The sequence below is a fragment of the Rissa tridactyla genome, chromosome 1, assembly GCF_028500815.1.
Source record: "Rissa tridactyla isolate bRisTri1 chromosome 1, bRisTri1.patW.cur.20221130, whole genome shotgun sequence".
NCBI classification, from domain to species: domain Eukaryota; kingdom Metazoa; phylum Chordata; class Aves; order Charadriiformes; family Laridae; genus Rissa; species Rissa tridactyla.
The window spans coordinates 160,582,196-160,602,103 of NC_071466.1; the positions used below are offsets into that span (position 1 = coordinate 160,582,196).

Genomic DNA, 19,908 nt, shown 5'->3' on the forward strand with positions numbered 1-19,908 from the left:
CCCACGCAGTACCTGGCCTACTCGTGTCCTGCTGCAGTAACTGTGAGTGCCAGCACAGAGCCATCCACTGCTACCTGTCCAGGATGACCAGAGTGGTAGAGCCTACAAAGACTTTGAGGGATTTATATACTACAGGCAGCGTAAAAATGCGCTGCACTGTCCTCTGCTCAGGAACCTGCATTTCCTACCTTGCATAACACAAATAAGAAAACTCCCCTCACTTAAACAACAGTCCACTCAAGAGTAGGTCCAGTCCTGGGACATATTTCAATACCAGTCTCAGAAGAAGTGGTTTTAGGACGAGACGCCTGTCCCTTGCACACTTTGCACAGCATCACAGAGAGCTGCTGGTTCCTGCTGTGGCAGCTCTCAGCCACGGGAGGGAACCTGGCCTCAGCCATACAGGCTGGACAAGGCTCTTTTCACAAGCCAGTATTCTTGCGACAGGGTCCAGAAGGACTTACATGCTCTTGAAAGTGTTCCTTGCCCACTGCCTGGCACTTGCATGGCTGCTTCCTCCTCTGTGAGATTTGCACTCTCCAAAAGAACATGGGCTCCTTGCAAAGCATCAGCAAGTAAAGTGATGGGCAAATGTCTCCGCTCTGTACTGTGGAAGAAGGGCATGGAGGCATGTGGCATGGGACTGGGAAGGGCCAGAGTACCCTGTGATGTGCCTGGAAGGCACGCAGGTCTCCTCCACAACAGGGCTTCTCAAATTGTGCCCTTCAGGGTACTATCCACAATAAACAATTCGTCACACTTATTGCAAGGCCATGACCGCTCGCCTCCTGGACACTTTTAAACAGCAACATTTACAGTGCCCCATCATTTTTTCCACCAGGGAAAGATGGTAGTGAAAGACGTTGCCCAGGACAAACTGGGAGATGGCAAAACTCTCTTGTCCAGAGAGTTTGGGACGCTGCACTGAGACTGGCCTTTCCCTCTGCTGGCTGGCACTGCCTCCGCTTGCTTCGAAGACTGGGCTGCATGCCGTTGGCTTGGGAATGAAGGAGAGAAAGCCTAAGCAACTGATGTCATGGGGAATTCTCCCTCCAGCAAAGCACGCCGAGGCTAAATTCAAGCAGGATGACACTGCTGCAGCAGAGAGCTACGCCTGGCTCTGCTCTGGGATGGGGGATGGCCAACCCACGAGGAACTTTGACTTTGGGTCTGTCAAAACGATGGCACAGACTCTCCTCCTCTAATTACATGCATTTTTTCTAATGAGCTGGGTAATTTAATTAAAATAGACTTTCTCTTTTTTTTTAAAAAAAATGCAGTTATTGATGGCTTCGCTGGATTGATTATCGATTGTCATTAGTGCTGCCACAGAGGAGATGTTCTCTGCAATGGCAGCAGTGTAAACTGCCAGCAGATTCCTTTGCTTACTGGAAAACCTCATGGTCTGCTCTGCATCATACTCACTTGCTGTTATTTAACTTTCAGCAATAGGCATTTTCATACAGGCACAGGTTGAGTAGTATAGGACCTCATTTTCCTACTGCTTGAAACTCCTCATGGAGAGCCTGAGGGCTCAGCACGTCAGGCCAAATCTGGCTCTGTGCAGCTCTCACAGCATGCAGCTCTCATGCAGCACAGCGTCCACCCGGTATATGTACAGGTTCTACCCTAGCAGGCAAGCGGGGCTGTAACTTCAACAAAGCCAGGAGCCAACACCTCCTTCAGAAGCAAGACAAGTCTGGTAAGTGGTATTTTGTCACTCCAGAGCCACAGGTAGGAAAGCTGCTGGCTGTACACCATCACGTTGTACTTGCCTCTCTGCACACCAGTGTCTTCTTATGGCTTACATGGAGACATGTCACCTACTTAATGCTGTGCCAGGCACAAGCCTGCCCATAGAGAGGCCTGCAGCCCCCTGCATAGCTGCAATACAGCCCATGGGCTGCTTCCAGGTCAGGCAGCAGCTCCTGTTGAGTTCCTCGAGCTGCAATACAGCAGCTACCTCCCACCACGCAGGAGTAATCTGCTGCTGTGTGAAACAGCTGCTCCCGAAAGCTAGCTGAGAAAACAGTGGGCATCTGGGCCATGGAGCTGCAGGTCAGGGATCTGGGCTATGTTTCAGGATGGGGAAATAATAAACAAGGCATAGGAGAATGAGTGAGTCCCAAGGAAAGAGAGCAAGCAGGAGAGAGGGGGAGAGGAGGAGGAGAAGGCACAAGCAGAACGGGAGGAAGCAAGCGGGAATCGGCTTAACCAAAAGACAATGTGGGAACACGCAGAAATCCCAACAATGAGAGCACAGTCAGGGAATCAAAAGGAGACGATGTGAGCAACTAAATGAAGCAAGAGCAAGGTCAATTAGAGCTGACCTTGAAAACAACAGCAAAGAGGCTGGCACCGACAGCCCCTTACTAACGCGCAGTTAAACTTCCTGGCTGATATTTTCGAAAGGGCAAGGGAGGGTAAGCAATCTGCTCCCTCAGCAGGTTGACAGCAGCCAGGCACCTACCTGCTTTTTCTCAAGCACACACTCCACAGAGATGCAAGTTATCTCAGAAAACCTGTTGACATGTGTTAGAAAACAAGAACAAAACGTTCACTTAAACCTCTTGCTGGGTTACTTTCTAATGTGCAGTAGCATCCAGAGGGAACCCAACTCAATTGGCTGATATCTGTTAACTGTGCTTAGAATTCCCTCGAGCTTGTTATCTATGCCATCAGGTAATGAACTGACACAACCACGCCAGCCTGTGTGTCTGATTCCTGCTCTTGACAGCCTCAACGGAGCAATGCTGGTGGCGGCAAGATGGAAAACCAATGAGGAGAGATTATCCTCCCACCTCGCCATAAGGGAGCAGTTACTTCTGCCCCTCGGTAGATGGAAAGATGAGGGGATGCTCCTCACCTGGCAGTGGCCACTTACCGATACCCCTCACACCCATTTTGTGGATAGCCTTCAGCATACCTTCACATGTTAAGATAATCCCACGGGTCCCTTTCTGCCTTCAGGCATATCGACACAATGTGGGAGCGGACTTCTGTAGAGGGACAGCCATGTTAGAGAGCTCTAACTCCAGCCGGATGGCTTTCCACAGATATTTTCAAAAAGAGGAAAGCAAGAGATTCTTCATTATTGTCAAGCTCTCAGTGTTTCACTCTGAATGGCTTCAACATTCCCAAGCTTGGCATAGCTTGGCATTTCTTGGGAAGAATTGAAAGCAGAATAAAATAATCAGTTCTGAAATTAATTAGGACTTTTGTTGTTTTTTTACCTCATTTGCCTCAGTTTTGGACTCAAGAGGCTCACATGTTCAAACATTCCTTGGTATTTTTCATCTGAAATTCCATAAATCAGGAAATTAAAACAATTGGGGTTAGAAAAAGAAAAGGAAAAGGATACTGCACCAAACCCCCCACATTTTGTAAACCTGAAGCATATACAAAAACTGAAAGGGTTGTAAAGACGACAGGCTGAGAGAGTTGGGGCTGTTCAGCCTGGAGAAGAGAAGGGGACGGGGAGACCTTACAGCGGCCTTCCAGTACCTAAAGGAGGCCTACAGGAAAGATGGGGAGGGACTCTTTATCAGGGAATGTAATGATTGGACAAGGGGTAATGGTTTCAAACAGAAGGAGGGTAGATTTAGGTTGGATATTAGGAAGAAATTCTTTACTGTGAGGGTGGTGAGGCACTGGAACGGGTTGCCCAGAGGGGCTGTGGATGCCCCATTCCTGGATGTGTTCAAGGCCAGGCTGGATGGGGCTTTGAGCAACTCGATCTAGTGGGAGGTGTCCCTGCCCACGGCAGGGGGGTTGTAACTAGATGATCTTTAAGGTCCCTTCCAACCTGAATCATTCTCTGATTCTATGATTCTATGACTTCATGCCATCCCAAAGAAAAGAGGAAAGCAGAGAGTTTCCATGCCCATGTTCAGGTTGTAGAGAGCTTTCCCCAGCGTCATCAATGCAATACAGCTCTAACGTAGACACTGGTGGAAATCTTCCAAACCATGTAAAGCTAGAGCACGAATTCCACCTAAAATCAGAGGGGTTTGTGCATGCCAATGCCAGAGACCGACACTGGTGGAGCCCTGCTGTCTCTTTGAAGCAATTGCTTCAAAGTCAGCACCCTGCACCTGGAGGGGGTGGCAGGCCAGGGGAGTGGACACAGCACACCGTGAGGACATTTATGCTACCCAGAGCCTGAGTTCCCTGTTGTGTGTTAGACAGTTGCTCGCCAGAATTTCACTTGCTTCCCAAATTCTCTATTACCATTCACAGCAGCAGTGATTTCCTTTGGAAATGTGCTCTTTAAGGATTTTCGCAGAAGCCAGTGTCTTGTGCATTCGATTTCTCTGTTTGGAGAGATTCTCAGAGATGCCGGGAGGTCTTTCTCTCAGAAATTGATCACTTCACAATGTTCAACATACTTCATTAAGTCACTGATACATATAAAGGTGCAATAACTCTCTTATCTTACTGCTGCATTCTTATAGACCTTAAAAAATCCTCTCTACCTTCTTGGGTGGCTATTTAAGTGGAAAAGTCTAGGCTTCACAAATCTTACTTATTTTTTCAGTTTGCAAAGCTCTCAGTGCTTCCTATATAGCAGTTTTACCATAGGAGGTTTGCGTTATCTGGCCTGGAAGATAATGTTTGTGCACATACCAAACTGAGTGCAAATGGGACCACTTCCCAAGAGCTACACCCAGCAGAGAAAATGAGTTAAGTCTGTTTCCTCTTTTGCCTGTTATATCATAAAGGCAGGCAAGGAAAAGAAGAAGAAGAAAAAAGACTCTTAAATGACAAAATGTCATTGTAAGATCATTAGGCTTTCAGCAGATTGCAAAGGAAGATGACTAAAGCCATGAACAATAGTGAAAAATTTTCTAGAGAAAAATGAATCTGAATATTATGATAATACTCTGTGGCTTTAATGCCCCCGAGAAAAAATTATGATGTGCTACTTCTTGGAAATAATACATTATTTCCTCATTTTATTCTCACTGTGGAAATCCTGTTGGCACCTAACGGCCGCAGTGTTGTCTCAGTGGTTATATCCCCCTGTCAATGAGCTTAGGGAGCCCATTTGTGGCCTGTCTCTGTTCAATATCAATACTTGCTTATCAGCAAAGCCAGACCCAGCTCAACTCGAGCAGGCTGTATGAGGCAAAGAAATCCTGTGCTAATCTTTGAGTACTATAGAGCCATCCCCATCTGAAAGTCAGTTGAGTTGGCATACTGTCTCCTTTTCTTATTTCCCTAGAGCATTGTGGTCACTCCCACCCCAAGCACTAGCGACACTAATGCTTCCATTAAGGCTAACACTTACACACATGCCAAAGTGGCTCCTCACGATTATGTTAAAGAAAAGCAGGAGACAGCAGTACAAACCAGAGAATTTGTAGAGATCGATGCTCTGCATATTAAGCGGATGAAATTGTAAGAAGAAAGCAAGCGGGGCTCTGAAGCCCCCGTCTTTTTCCTTCACAGACTTGGATCTGATGCAGTTCATGTTGTGTGTTTGTGAGACACGCTCTAAGTTTCCTGCAGTAACCGTACAAGCCCTGATTTCATGGTGATAAGAGTGAAAGCGGCACCAGACACGCCATTAATAGAGCAGGGATTTCCTTCAGCTGAGAGACGCGTTGCTTTGAAGAGTGCTGATCTGAATAAAATCAAGAAGCTGGATGTATTTAATATGTAGAGCCTGCCAATATGCATTAGGGCTCGCCCAGATAAAAGATGCCTAAAGGACTGACAACTCACAGGTTCTCAGAGGAAACTGCAGCAGCCTGCCCAGTGCTAATGGGGCTCCTGCCTTGATTATGATCACATACTCTTCCTCATTTCTATGCCATTTTCTTTCTACCATATTTCAATTCAGCCACAGTAGATTGGTTATTCAAAATGCAGGTAAACAGAATATTTTATTACTATAGAGTTAACTAGATATGTTGGGGGGAAAAGTGCTACGGGTCACGAAAGGGAAGAAACAATTCACTAAAAGGTCATAATGTACACCAAACAGATAATTATTAACTGATGATGATAGGAAGGATTTTCTGTTTGAAGCACAAATTGTATTACTTTTCATACGTTTATAAGACAAAAATGCATTGCATAGTTCCGAATAACATGTCTTCAAAGACAACCCCGCAATTCTTGCATCAATGCTTCAAACTCATTTTAAAATGCCACAAAAATTCAATTACTTTCCCAAATGTTCTATGCTTCTGGGGGTTAAAAAGTTTTCCTTCAAACACCTGAAGTCTTCTAAACCATCTGTAGTGCGAGTATATCCCATCAAAGTTTTGCTGCCATTTGAATCCACCCATTTTCTTCCCCCCACACCATGCCAGAACACCACCATATCCCAGTTTCCCAGATCTTTCCCATATGGTGAGGAATCCCTTAGAATACTTGAGATTTACTTAGACGGATGGTGTGAACAACAGATACCTGGAGAAATAAAGCCTGTAATTTGCCTTTGTGTGGCAAGACGCTCATTTGCTTTCTAACCATACGTGCCCATCTCGGGTATTGGCACTCAATACAAAGAGAAGAATAAGCTGAGAATTTGAGCGCACTTACTGAATTATTTTGATGATGGAAGAGAAAGACAATGTTTTACTGCATTCTGGGTAAGATTTCTGACATGACTGTAAGACAGCTTGATGCCAAATTCTTTTGTGTGATGTAGAAGTGGCAGGAGATTGACTGGCTAGACTATTCCCCCCAAAGAGGCAGAGAAAATGGGGATGGGTAGACCTTCATCTGGAACACTGTAGGGGTCCAGCTGGCTATGTCTGTCTCAAGCTCTGTGATGACCAACCCAAACTGTGCTGAGTATTTGTAGGAGATGTTTTTCTTTGCTTTTTTGCATCATTACCTTTGATCACATGGAGATACATGAAAAGCTGCGTGGGTTTGTGTAATACATCCCTTTTGCTCGCACCACGCACCCACACATTTCTCACTCCAGCAAGGGTGACAATGCCCTCTCCCAGAGCTGGACTGATCACCCCAGTCTTCGCACCATCACCAGTGCCTGCTTCCCAGCTGCGACCTCACAAATGTCCATGAGATCCTGCTCCAGCATGCGTGCAGGTTAGAGCTGCAAGCCAAACCTGTTTGTGGTGCCAGCAGGAGCGTGTGCAGGACAGTCAGGGGGCAGGTGCTTTGCTTTCTTAATAAAGCATCTGGCCAGGTTTCAAGTGCCACTTAAGAAGTTATGTTGGCTCCGTAGGAATATTGTGTTGACAAAGAGTTGTATCACCAGAGGTGCACTGCTATAATTAGAAAGTACTTTTTAAAAGTCTAATGAAAAATTATTTCAGTAATTGTCCTTTACCAAGCTGTCTCCTCTCCTGCTTCCTGTCTGCTTGCCTATTCAGGTTTTGCATTCATGCTGGATGGTGTAGGAGCCCTCCCTAATTGTCTCCAAACACCGGAAACTATGTTTAGGCAAAAAGCATCAGAAAATATATTACATGAGTGTGAGAACTGGAATAGATTCTGGACCCAGACAAAGTCCTGAGAGAGTAGGCTCGTGGGCTGGGCCCAGACACAGAAATAAAGCACAACACGATTTTAACAGAGTCCTCTGCCATCAGCTTGGGGAAAGGTCACTCAACGTTAGTGCCTTGGTTTCCTCATTAAGAAGACAAGCTTTATTTTGTAGACCGCAGAGATCTTGTAAGGCTCAGCTCACACGCCTCCATGCTGCACCACTGAACCAAGCATGAGCAACCTGAAGAGCTCCAGTTCCCCTGCTGATCGATAGCTGAATTACAAAGCTTTTAACCATTACAAAATTGGCTGGCCTTATTTAAGAACTTGACCACCAAGCCTTTAAAGGGCTGGTGAATACTTAGACACCATGAGTGGATGGGGGAAAAAAAGCTTTCTCGGAGGAAAAAATGTGGCACTTAGAACCATCTTCTAACTGGTAATGTAAAGGATTGATCCACACAGCTATTTTAGTTTCTCCTTCTCCCATACTCGCAGAACTTCCTTCCCAAGGCTGGAAAGGAGAGAAGGAAGGGGAAGAGGGGAAAGGAGAGGATGCATTCGTTCCGCAGCCGAACAGCCCGAGCAGGGCACAGTGGGAGGAACTTTAACCACACGTGTTGACCTGAGCTCTTGCTGGGTACACGCACGAATATGGCGTGACTAACTGGTCACCAAGAGCATGAGCATTGCAGCAGGCAGGAGAGAAATGGGGACATCCTAAAAATCTCAGACAGAAGTTATCTGAGAGCTACACTGGGGACTCCTTTTCTGCATTTGTGTCCTGACTAGCCACACAGCTAGGCAGTTGCTGTTTATGTGTAATTATATGATGATGTAGCGAACGATAGAAGCAGCATTGCTAACAATTCCTAGTCCTCTGTGGAACGATCTGTATTTGATCAGAGCTAAGCGGTGCAGCCCCATGTGACTGAAGCTTACTGATGAAAGCCACTTTTACTGTGGATATGTATTTACAGAAAAAAAGACGTGTCCAAGAGTAGACTGTAAGATCAGCTGAAGAGTCCAAAACAAACTCAACAGAGCTCTGAGTAATAGCTAGAGAGCTGCCTCGCCCCGCTGGCTTTATTTTCAGCTCTTGCCCAGACCGAATGCCTGAGCCCTCAGGTTCGCAGAGGCCAGCGGGTTTAAAACTTTGCGTGTTGAAGCTGGCCACCTCGCAACAGCTGCATCACTCTGTCATCCCTATGCAGTCACAGAACTGGTTAAAAAAAACCCAAACCAACCAACCCCAGGGCACAATTTCTTAGCTTCAAGATTTCAGAAGGTGGCATGGATGGCAAGGTGTTAACTACAGCAGGCTGAGGAAGTATGTTTATTCCCTGCAGCTTTGCACAGAGCTACGCACTCGTGGAGCCTGGCCTCCCCCCCGTTAAGATGATGTGCCAAGTTCTGCCTGCGCTTACACTTGCATATTCAGTGTTTTCCATAGGCTCGAGCTGAAATGCAGAGCTGATATTCCTGCATGTTGCAGGACGGCAGTCAGCGCATTGAAACACGCAAAACGTTACTCTCTATTTCAAGACTGCACACAAAAGGAAACCAATCTTACGGATTTTGTGGCTAGAAAGAGCAGTTCCTTTCTCTATGTTTTTTTCTTATGGACTTTTTACTTTGAGGAATTCACTTAACTACTTTGTGCCTTAGTATGCCTGATTGTATAATGATCTTTCTGTTAATTAAAGCATGGAAAGGCTAAATTGGGTCAAGTTTGAGAGAGACTGAGATGTGCGGTGATATAAATACAGATTGCAGAGGTGGTCTATAATATACAAAATAAGTACAGCAGCTCTTTAAGATTAAATCAACCTGAAAACTGTATTACTTTTAACGTGGAAGAATACACAGAGTTCTCAGCTCAAATGAGAGCTGCTAAGGTCACCAGAGTCCAGTTTTGGAGCTGATCACTGCAAAAACTGTAGTGGATATCTAGATGTTAATTGTGTATGAGTGATCTTTTATAAACAAGCCCGGTTAGATACAAGGATCTCTGTCCCCTTTCCTCTCTACTCCAATGAAAAACCAGTATCCAAACATGACCCATTGATGGGGTTATGAAAATCTGGTATCATCACTGAGCTCCATCGAAGTAGTGGATCGCCTACACATGTTGGCTGTAGGCCCCGCACATCCACATGTATTTTCCTGAGAGCTTCAGGAAGAACTCTGGTTAAATCACTTCATATGGGAATCCACATGTAAAACCAGGGCAAGAGAGGGTCATATTGTGAGCATTAATGATAACGTACACTGCATGATAACAGATACGTAAGTCCTTCACTATTATCAGCTTAATCACTTGCTCTCTTGTTGCTTTAGCTCTCCATCATTAGTATCTCATTTCTGAAAGAGGATAATTGCTTTGGATCTCTTCAATTACTTCTAAAGCACTGCAGAGCACTTGTAAAAAATCAAACAGATTTGAAGCCTAGGATCACTGAGCTTGGCCTCCCACGTAGTGCAGCTTGTATAGTTTCTCCCAATAACTCCTGCCATGCGTTTATCACTTCTGATTGAAAAAACCAACTCCAAGGCTAGCTTGTAAGTACTCAGGGGTGTGGTTCAAACCAGCCCGTATCTAAGCCATCGTCACTGCAGCAAGAGCAAAGAAGCAGCTCCCTGAATGCCAGAGTGAAGAAAACAGCATCTGGTCCAGCTGTGATGATCCCCCAACTTCAGCAGGGACTGCATGACCATAGGATACCCCAACACAAAGACACTTGCTTAAGCACCCCAGAACCACTCAGATGTTCATGCTGTGAAGCAGCAGCTGTCTCCTGGGCAGATAGATCTTGAGCAGCAGCTGCTGCCAGTGCATCATCTGCAGGGCTAGTCAGTGCCTGGCAGCAATCCCCACCTGAGCTGATTTCTCAGTTTGCGCTACCCTGAAGGTTGAACATGAAACATCGCCAAGCGATGCAGGAGATGGCAGCTGGTTTGTCAGCCCAGGCCCTGCCCTCTCTCTGACTGTTCTTCACTGAGCCCCATGGCAGGGCCCATCCCTTGGGTTTGCTGCCCGCCACGGCCCACCAAGCTTTCTTTGCTAAGCAGGCAGCAGCGAGGCTGCAGACTTCGATCAAACTGTTGGTCTTTGCTGGCATCTCCATGCAATCACAGCACCTGCCTGATGGTCCTTAATATTAATGAAGCAGCAGTAGGAGCCTTCTGGCTAGAGAAACTGTGCTGGAAAACCTAGTTAGTAACTGGGTATTCTCACCTCGTAAGTGTAACAACTGCTCTGTGTTAGCAAAGAAACATGAATTTTGCCAAGAGGAAGCACAGAACGTGCCGTTTGTTAAAACGGACACCCTGGCTGTATTTTGGGTTTCAGAAGTGCTCTTTAGAGGCTCACAAAGATTTATTGCTGATGCCTATTCCACCTGCTACTCCACCTGCTAGCCCTGAGCATACCATGAAACAGGCATGTGCTATGCTCTCTTACAAAATCAGAGTTTTTCTTACCTGCCCATAGCCCTTGATGCTCTACCACTAAGCATAAAAACATGCACTCAGGAGGTTAGACAACTGAAGAGTCTATTCATTCTTCACCACCTACACTGCTCTGGGAAAATATACTGGTCTGTAGCATCATGTGAAGGTAACCAGCTATTGCTTCTATTAGTCCAAGGTGTGGGAGGTTCTGAAGAAAGTTGCAGTTTTATATGCTTCACTAAGAATTAAACCCTGGTGGTGTCCTCTCTGTTTTCAAGCCAGAAGACAACTACCTCAGAATTAGCTCAGGGTCCTCAGCAGATCACAACCATCTAACGACCAGACGGAGAGAAAGGCAAGGTGACAGAGGCAGAGCTGAAGGTGCAGGTTCTTCCCAACGGAAGCACTAAGGTCTTTTCAGCCGTGGCAGCATGGGAGGAATTACAGCGCAGGGAGACATACGGAGCTGGGCTAAAAATGGTCCAGTTGAAAATTTTTATATTTGCAAGAGTAGATTGTAAACCAGACTGCTCACTTCAAAGAAACGTTGCCATTTCAAAATAGGTTTTCTCCAAAACAGCACAAGAAATAGTCTAAAATATCTTCTAACATGTAAATCATAGAATCATAGAATTGTCTAGGTTGGAAGGGACTTTTCAGATCATGGAGTCCAACCATCAACATTAATGTTGTATCAAATGTCCCATTCATTCCCAGGCTTTCTCTTCCAAACAAATTTTCAGAGGTGGAATTTCCAGAGCCTGTCTCACAGCTGATGAGCTGTGGTCTTTGTGGGAGAGATGCTGCACTGAAATGTTGCTGGCTGACTACTTCTAACAGTGGGGTTGAAGGAGCATTATGAGGTTTGGATATCACAAGTTAACAGCATGTTACTGTTATTATTTATTCCAGGCAACCAAAGCTGGCTACAAGACATTTCTGTCTGAAAGATGAAATGCCACAGCAATGCAGAAACTCATATCTTCCTCTGATTACTGCATTACTTTTGCTGGAACATTTACCAAACTCCATTACTGTATGCAAGTTAACAGAACAGAGCATACAGAAAAACTCGCAATGCTACTTATTTAACTGGCCACTATCTCAGAAAGCAGAGAGTCAATTCCTTCCCTTCCAGCTCAAGCAAAATTCTCATCAACTTCAGTGGAAATCTCACTGAAATAAAAAAAAGTTTGGGGTTTGGATCTGATCCCTCTCTCTTTCCAGCCACAGCGGAAGGCAGATGTTCTTGCACGGCTAGCATGACTTTTGCAGGAGATGCCAGCTAGTGACTTCAGAAGAGCTGCGACTGCTCTGAGTAACTAAAGGCACTGTCCTGCTCTTTCTGTGGGTCGCTCCTAGGGAGGGGACAATAGTCACACAGTCTGACCGCGGGGCTCAGCAAAAGAGGTGGCACTTTCTTTCAAGTCAGAGCACGACATGTAAAGCCAGAGGCCCGTGACCTGTGACCAAAAGTCAGAGACATCAAAGAATCTTCCTGGGAAAAGCCTCCCTGCACATTAATAGGGACTGTCAGCTCTAGCTCTTGACAGGCGCCATCCTCTCCTATGCCTCGTGTTTCTTAGGAGCTGGCGTATTGAATGGCCACAAGAAACTCTCATACATGAAACTGCCCCTGTGGGGAACAGCGGGGGAAGCCCTGACTGAAAGGCTCTGCTGAATTATTAAGGTTGCCCAGAGTAAACCAAAGTAACCTTCATGTTAATTCCTGACAGCCTCTTTCAGTTTTATTATAAAACAGCATCCCCCCTACCTCGCCTACTCCTCTCTCTCCTGTTAGAAGAAACTTCACAAGGCTGCTGAAGTAAGAAACCCTGCCCGCAACATTAACTAAATACACACAGCCCTATTTTAGACAGATGCATCAAGCTAAATATGGCAGCCTTCGGCTGCTGGAGGGAGTGCAGTATTTCATCCAATCCCTCTCACCAAAGCATATTAATGCTTTAGCAACCAGAAGGGAAATACAGGTACTGCATCTCATCTTTAAGCAGCAAACCCAAAACCTTCAAGGCTAAAAAAAGAATAAATACTTCCTAACTTGTCACATTATTTGGTTTCGTCAAGCCCCACTTCAGAAAATAGCTGGGTGCCGAGTGGGTTTCCCTGCCCACGTGTTGTGCCCACAGTCCCTGGCAGCTGCCTGTGATGGGCACAGTGCAACAGAGGGGCACGCAGTGACTCAGGGACAGAAACACCCAGTCCATCACCTCTGGGACCAGGTCATCATTCTTTATCCCAAATTTCCATTTCTTTTTGGTCCACTGCACTACAGCAGTGGCTATAAACAGCTGTGCTGTGCTGATAAGCTGAATGAGAAAACTCCTGATTTTCTTGACTTCTTTTTTCTGAGGTGGGTCTATATTTTCTAGCATCTTCCTCTGGAGTTTATCAGCTTCTTCTCCAGAGCCAAGCAAAAGTGGTTCTGCAGCTAAGAAGGCCTTTGACATGTTCCTGGGCTGCAATGTACTACAGGGCTTTTCAGCTTTACTCTAAACCCAGCAAGTTACAGATTAAAGTCAGGGAGGAAGATGACAGTGGAACATCCATTGTATTGTACAAAAGAAGCCAAGCATGCAGGGCAAAGATATCCTATATTAAAAATAATACATTTTCTCTAAAAAAGGGGTGTTACAATATTTTAAATAATGCATTTTAAAGGTCTGAGTCATCTTGGAGCTGAATGTTCTGCAGCTATTGGTTTTGCTTTTCTAATAGTCCTATGTAAATATACTTGTGTTTGCTTATGAAGTTAATTTAGTGCTGGTGAAAGTCTACTAGTCCTTCTAGATCAAAAATATCTTGCATTGGCTACATAAGAGGTATGGCGTAAACATTTCTGACTGTTTTTTTCCACCAGGCTTGGAAGTCCTGAATCCCAGTGGAGTGGGACTTTCTCCATTCACTCGGCTGGGAATGATGCATCAGTTAACCTCTTATTTTGCTCCAACTAATGTGAACGGTTTTCGCTGCCACTTACCAAAATGTGGCTTACTAGTATCCTTTCTTAAGAAGCCCTTGTGTTTCTAAAAGGCTAGAACCAGCAAGTTAAAAAAATATTTCCTTCTGTGTTTGTGCCATTGTGAACTAAATGTAAAATTCAATTGTAAATTAAAATGTAGGGTTTGAGGTAACACACTTTTTACACTCGAATGAGCCGAAAGCTGTTTCAAAGATGACCCGGCTGAAGACAGTGGTTGCCATCTTTTAAAAGGTATTGGTATATGTGTGTTTGCTTCTGTGTATGAGAAGAAATAAAGAAGCCAATGCTTTTCCATGCTTCCCAGTTGAAGCATACAGGGAAGAAGTGCTGGCTCTGGTGCACCTTTAGAGCAGGAAATAAATCAGCAGCTGTCTGTCTTGTTCGTATCCTGGTCTGACAGTTTACAGCGAAGTTTAACGTGCCTTTAAAAACCACTGCAGTTACCCTCTCAGAAGTGATTTGAAGGCAATACTCCCAGTTCCAAGAAGCCTGAAAAAGGGGTCTTTGCTACCCCTTCCAATCTGCTTTGTTTCCCCCCTGTGGCAGCCCACCACAGGCCAGCCTAGTAAGCAGATGAACTTTTCTTCCCCCTCATGTCACTCTGGCGGCAGTGCAGAATTCAGCCCTTTGCAACGGAGCGCTGTCACCAGGACAAAAGATCATTTCCACCTCAAGGCCACATCACAGACTCTTTCTCCTACTTTTCCAAGGCCATCTCATTATTTTTTTCCCCTTTATGAGCAGGGTCTAAATTACAAGCATGTGCCCTGGGCCAGCTTTCCTGTGGCTAGTGTAGTCTGCTAATGGCAGCAAAGTTATATTGCACCCTTTCTTTAGCCTTTGATCTGCCCTGACACAGTAAGATTATTTCTCATTAAACAGACAATAGATGAGTGTCTGGAACCTGACAGCCATTAATATAGACATCGTTAGTTCTGCATAATCACTTAATTTTCCTGATAACCATATTATAAGTATATATGAGTCTACAGTACTGAACTGGTTAGAGATCTGCTACAATTGCTAATCAGACCTCTGCTGTTTGTCAGCATTCAAGAAAAATACCTTGACATTTTCTAATCTTTAGATGAGGTAGGAGAATACTATGACAAATCAGGACAGGATTTGTCCTTCAGGATGGGAAGAAGTGAAAAATTATCCAAAATGGAGAGATAGTATGGCTTCCCCACTGCTTAAACAGAAAGGAAACCATTTTATCCCACAAATAACAGGTGTGTCTAGAAACTGGAAGGTTTCCATTTGGTCTTACCGAGTCTGTTCGAAAACTTATGATCCAGGGCTTTGTACACCTCTGGGGATGCAAGGCAGCCGAAAACACGGAGGCCTGAGTGGAGAAGAGAAACACTGGAGTGAGCGAGGGGGAGGGATACAGGAGGCAGAGCAGTGACGTGGTTTGAAAGAAAACGCTCTTACAACAGCTCTGAAAATGCCCTGGGTGTTTTGTTTGACATTTTGAGTTAGCAGTTTCACCTACCAACAGATTATCAGATCAAATTGTTCCACCTTTACCTTTATTAATTGTATCTTGGTCAGGGCAGCTCTTTGTTATTCCCATCTGGGAATTCTGTGCTTATTTGCTTAGGTATTAAAGTGGCAGGAAAGGGATTTTTAGCCTAAAACCTTGAAAAAAAGAATAAAACATCCTAGAGTGCTTACTGCAAAACCCGACATTCTGAAGGATTTCCAGACTGACTAAAAAGTGATCCTACACCCCTATAGACAGAGCAGCATCCTCTGAGGGGAGAAATGCCACAATACAATGCACCAGTCACCGTGCAATGAGAAACAAACTCCCTCTTCTCCCTTTTTCTTTTTTTTTTTTTTTTAAGGAGAATAATCATTTGGGTGTTCTTTTTTTCTTGCTGAAAAGTGCAACAATCCTTATTATAGAGGAGTTCTGAAAGTTAAGGACGTCTATGTTTCACTCTTCTAGGGCAGAATTTGCAATACTACAAACACCACCATAAGAGCAATTGCCCACACATCCCATGCTCCCTCCACCCGCAAAAAAAAAAAAAAAAAAAAGGAAAAAGGAAAAAAAACGAAGGGGACAAGTGGAGAGACAGAGAAAAATGATACTCTTTCTGCCCTTTCTGGGGGAGGAAGGATGATGTGGAGGACACTGTGGTTAGTTTGTTGTAATTAGCGTTAACATCAAAAAGGAGCACAAGTGTTGCATCCTATCACGCCCCCTCATTACTAGAGTACATAACCTCCTAACCTCCACCCAGGAAAATGATATCATTGCATGAATTAATCATCTGGGCAATTAATGGCAAAAGCGACCTCAGGTTTCCAGCACAGTCTCTGGCACCAGCGAATTGGCAATGACGTAAGCTTCCCCGGGAATATGCTGGCATTTTGCCTGTCCCTGAGCCTCGCTGTTGACTCGGGGGGCAGCGGCAAACAATGTAGTCAACCAACCGGTGATAAATGCTGCAAGCGAATGCCGGGCTACCGCCGCTGCAGCATCAGAGGGACGCTTCTCCTGCCAAACCCCCCGTGTGCCTCTCCCAAGGAAGATGCGTATCCCGAAACAGGCAAGTGCGAACACCTTCCTCTGATGCGCAAAGAGATGGACTCTCCAGGTGCATCCAGTATCTGTCCCCTTCTTAGTAAGGAGAGCCTTCTGCTCTGCACCTGGAAGCTGTGCAGCTTTTTGGAGTATATGAATAAGGAAGTTATTTAATTATTCCTCTGTTGCTGGGGCAGAGGTAAGGCGACAGAAGTTTATTTTACTGGGGAATTTATTTTCAGATGGCAAAGCCTGTTTAACTTCATTTCTTTGCTCACTCTGCTGCTGTGAGTGCTTTAAAAGTTGGAGTCAAACTCAACTATGACCAAGCTTTTGTTAACTTCAAGGAGCTGAAGGACAGGAAAGCATATGAGAAATCAAGAGACAAAAAACCCACTAAATTATGGTATATGCCTTATCTTAGACTTGTTTTTCAGTCAGCTATTCCAGGTGAGATGAGGAGAGCATGGCTCTGTCGTACCAGAAGCTGCTGCATGTTCCCTTTGGGTTTTCTGTCATCAAATACAAATATCCTCTGTAAGGTGGATTCTTTTTTGTACCTGTGCCAGGTGAGCGTCCCTTCGGTCTCACTTGGGGCACATGCACAATTTGTGAGATGGAGGGAGTCAGCCCACCACCCCCATCAGCACATCTCAGAGACTTCAGGAGAGCTCACAGGCAGAGGGCAGACATGGGTGGGGAGGTGGTCTCTGGTGGGAATATCAGTCATGTTTGCATTTTCCCATCTTTGGGCTGCATGAGAAAGCCACAGAAAAGAAAGGAGTTTGGTAAAGGGAAACTTAACCTCTGATGTAACAGATTTGGTGTCATGGAGGAAAGAGAACTTATCTGGGCAAACAGGTTTGGTTTATCCAAGACAAGCCATTTTGATGCTTCTCCCTGTGGGGCTTTCTGCCTTACTGCCCTTCTAGGATGGAGCCTCTGGCTATTGCTTTCTAAGCAAGCAGAAAAATCATACCTCCCTCAGCACTCATCATAAGAGTTAGTTTCCAACTGAGATGAGATATCCACAGGTGAGCAGCACCTTTGTCTCAACAACACCTTCCTCTGGATCCTGGCTTAAGAAGAATGAGGTGGTGAAAACATATGAGAAGCAGCTAAACCTGTTAATGCCTTACAGCAAGCTGTGATCCCCACTCCGGTTAGCGACTGGGCTAAGGTTACCCAGCTCGGGACAGCCTTGTCTTAAAGGCTTCCAAAGATGTAAGGTGCAGAAGCGTGATTCTAGCATCATCACTGCAAACAACATCCCCTGCCTGCATGGCTTAATGCCACTTGTCACATTTGTAATCCAGCTTCCCCCACCTTCCCTGTCTGTTTAGCAGTCACTTGCTATCAGAGCAAAGGCAGTGAAACAAAGGGAAGCGCAGAGGCTAATTTGCTTGGTGTGCTCCTGCTCTTCCAGATAACACTAACCTGATCCTCAGAGATGCTCACCCTTTCTTCGCATCATTAAAAGGGAGATAGCAAATCTGTGGAAGGAACTCAATAGGTTATCACTTTAGCAGAAGGCAAACAGGACAGTTTGATCATCAGTTCTTCTAACCAGTCGGATAACCTGTCCTGATTCCCCTCCTTGCTTTCCAGGTGTAGCTGGCTCAGCAGATAGGATTAATCCACTTTCCCACTCACTTGCACACTCCATGTTAGAGAATCTGATTACACAGATTGTTTGCAATTTATCTCCACCTGCCATGACTAATGCTCCAGTCTGACCTCCTCTTTCCCATTTTCACATTTCATTGCATATCCGATACATACACAGACAGATGCACGCACGCTTGCTCTTTTTTGTTTGCAAACAGCTCACTAAGAGCCTCGGCATTTCCATTTTCAATCAAACCAGAAAGCACTAATGTTTTCCCCACACTACCCATGAGGCAATTTCTCCCTTCTGGCTCCTCTCATTACATTTATAACGCACAGGCTTCATATGTTGCTGCTCTATCCACAGAAAACACAGGCATCTCCGTACAGCCATGCACAATCAACACGCAATGTTATAAACCCCGGCAGCACATATAAAGACAAAGGCACAGGCTACGTGCACTGAGCAAGTGCCACCACATACATTCCAAACCCTGCAGGAAACCATTGCCTGCAGAGTGCTTTCCTATAAACAAAAACACCCTTGCAGCACAGAGTCAGTATACGATTCTGGCGAATCCTGTTCCCGCTCGCTTCCTTACCTTTCCTCAGTCTGCTAATCCGGGGGCCCTGGACCTATTCGCTTTCCCTCCTGCACACAAACTGCCAGTCCCTCCTGCTTCACATTCACAGCACACCAGCAGGATTCACCGTCATCCCATTCTGCTGGATCCTTATCGCCCTATTGGCCAAAGCCAGACAGTAAATTCAATTAGGCTCCTCCTTATAACTATATTATCACAGGAACAGGATGAATAATTTAGTAAACAACAAGGGTGTGCAGGCTCTGGTGTCACAGACTTCACCCCCGCTGGCAGGCTTTTATCAAAGAGAGGCGGGTAAAGAAACCAGAATCTGTCACTCTCCTGAAAAGGAGACCTTAGATTACCCACTTGTATTTCCCATTCCATCCCTCTTCTCCTCCTCCTTCTAAAGCCATGGCAATCCCTTTATTGTTGTACATCCATCCCCATCCCACAACACGGTATTTCCCTGGTGAATGGTCGTTACCATCTCAGTGGATGCAGAGATTTCTGTCCAGGCAAAGCGATACTGCAGCACATCAAACACTTTGCCTCTTTCCTGAATGCAAGATGCGAAAAAAGAATAAAACCGTTCTGCAGAAGGGAGTAACAAGATGGGCAGCTCAAAAGCAAATGGGAGAGTCTGCCTTGTATCACGATATCTTCTGTTCAGCAACTGCACTGTCATCCCATCAATTCGGACGCCCAAGGGGTGTAACTACACGGCTCCTGAAAGAGAAGGGCTCATATACACACCGCTTGTGGACTGTGATTTCACATGCCTGCAGTGGGAGTTTGAATTCCCATGTCAAAAACACACACTAAAGTGGCAGTTTTTCCCCAGACAAAATGACTAAGCTGTTCTGTTTTGCACTTTTTTCCTTTTTTTTTTCCTGACCAGAACTTTGTAGCGACAACTAACTACACCTACATTTTCCAAGTAGTTGTTTTCTCAAAATGTACACTGCCCTTTTTCCTCAGGTGACGCTTTTCTTGAAGAGTTACAGAGCACTGCAGCTTACCTTAACAGGGTCACCACTAAGTCAAGCCTCAGACCACCTCATTTGCCTGAAGAGTTTTTTGTTATGGGACCAACGCTAGAAGCGGAGGACCTCAGTGGGACAACCCCTCCTACCCCGAGATCAGACCAAGCAGCCAGCAGGGCTTTTTAATGACCATTCACAGCAATAGTGAAAGTTATTGCTAATATATGTTCACATATGCGCTATTTACAAACAGCTGTATCATTCCAA

General features: G+C 45.2%; 1 protein-coding gene across 1 annotated transcript in view; it reads right to left on the reverse strand.

Moving 5' to 3' along the window:
* The window catches only part of SYN3 (synapsin III), a 198,974-nt gene extending 183,710 nt beyond the window's left edge, over positions 1 to 15,264 (reverse strand). The window contains exon 1 of the mRNA XM_054207635.1: positions 15,198 to 15,264. The gene's annotated coding sequence lies outside the window, so the exon portion shown is untranslated. The remainder of the gene's footprint in view (positions 1 to 15,197) is intronic.
* Between the last annotated feature and the right edge of the window lie 4,644 nt (positions 15,265 to 19,908).